The following is a 2,050-nucleotide window of genomic DNA, read 5'->3' on the forward strand; positions in this document are numbered from 1 at the left end:
TTTTCTGGAGAAAAGCACGAATACCTTCAGAATTTGCCCAAGAAGAGATCCCAAGAACTTATATACAGTATTTTGACGACCTATTCAGTAAGATTACCACTACTCAAGCTACTGCTGGCGAAAATTTGCGTCGAGCCAAGGCTCGATCGAAAGCTTATTATGATAGAAAACAAAATCCTAGAGAATTCAGGGTAAACGACCTCGTATACTTATTAAAGGAACCCAGACAGTCGAAGTTTGATCGTCAATGGGACGGCCCTTATAAAATAATAGAAGTATATGAAGATTCAAATGTTATGATAGCTATTAATAGTAATAAAACTAAAGTAGTACACCCTAATAAATTAAAACTTGCACACATTCGACCAGATATTATTCCGTGTACCTTAGGTGAGGAGGAAAACGAAAGTTAACACATTAAAAAGTAGAAAAATTATAAATAAATATACTATCCCTCAATCTTTTCTTACAATCGGCTGTATGCAAATAATAAAAGCTGTTGTTTATAACAACATCTTTTAAATTAAGGGGGAAGGTGTAATGCCATCAGCTGAATCCGAAAGGTGACGCTACAATCAACGAAGCGCGAATTCAAAATAATTTAATAAAAAAAAATATATATATATATATATAGAATAAAATATTTCCATTTTTAGTTTGAAATCTCACAAGAAGATTTTTGTAACTCGTAAATTTTAGTTGAACATTCTTCCGAACCAAATGATAATAAATAGACTCGGGTAAAACTTCTTAGAAACAATAAAAAAAAAAAACATATATACTTGAATAAGACCAACATGTGTTGTCTAACAATTGAACCTTTATTGAAAACACATAAAAAGGAAAACACGTGTTGAAGTTTTCAAGGGTTCTCTTGGTTATTTAGACATCTTACTCGAATATTTTCTAGAAAGTCGTAAAATATAAACATAAAAGAAATAGAAAAACTGAAAATTGTAAAACTCAACCAACAGTCACATTGACTGTTACATAAATAGCTAACAAACCTTTATAATTTTAATAACTTTAATATTTTGATCTAAGAATTGTATTTTATATTAATTAATTAATGTATTTACAACAGTAGATTCACATTGTAATATATGTATCGACATGGGTTTTCTCTGTGGTTTCCCCGTGTCACTGTTCCAAGAGCCTAAGAAGGGGTGAAGAACAGGGCAAATGCGATACAGAATGCACAAGACGGACCACAGCCGCAACGTTTAGAAATTCATTAACCAATAATTACATTTTATTATCGTAATAACACTTTGAAACGTTAATAAATGATGTTCGAAAAATAATGAAATAGCAATAGTATAGGAAATAATTAACTTACGAATGTCCAATAATGTCAACAATATTATAGAACTGAAATATTATATGTAATAATGATACTGTAATAATAATAATAATATTAATTTTAAACTAAAATGTAAAATTAACAACAATAATTGAAATATAATGATAAGGATAGTGCTAGTAATTGTGATAATTACAGTGACAAAACAATTATAATGAAATACCAAGGACTTAGTAAATAATTAATTAATAAGATATGAAAACTAAAAATATAAGAACCTTAGAGTAATAAGAAAATCCTTAGTTAAAACTATATAAGTCTCAGTTTGGCATACTATATATATATTTATATGAATAAGTATTAGTGTACATCTTGGATAAGTATTATTGTATGTATAGGCGCAACGTTAAGGACAAGCACAACTGTATTAGTTTAAGTATGTAAGTGTGAAGTATGGAGGGGAGACGTGAGGTCGGAGATTTTGGACCGACATTTTTGTAACTCACTTCTCCTCGGGAATTCGAAACGATAAAATGCTAGAGCTTAACTTTGTAAATTTTCAAAATATCTATATTAATATTTGATTTAGTATATTATTAAAATAAAAGAATCGAAATAATCTCTAATTGATCAACAAACAAACCCTCGAAACGTTTTATGTCATTTAAATATATTTAAATTTCCTTTCCCGCACTAAAACCGAGTATTTTAATACTCCCGGGCGAAAGAACTACAGTAAGTAAAACC

Source organism: Cotesia glomerata, linkage group LG8, assembly GCF_020080835.1.
Source record: "Cotesia glomerata isolate CgM1 linkage group LG8, MPM_Cglom_v2.3, whole genome shotgun sequence".
Taxonomy (NCBI): domain Eukaryota; kingdom Metazoa; phylum Arthropoda; class Insecta; order Hymenoptera; family Braconidae; genus Cotesia; species Cotesia glomerata.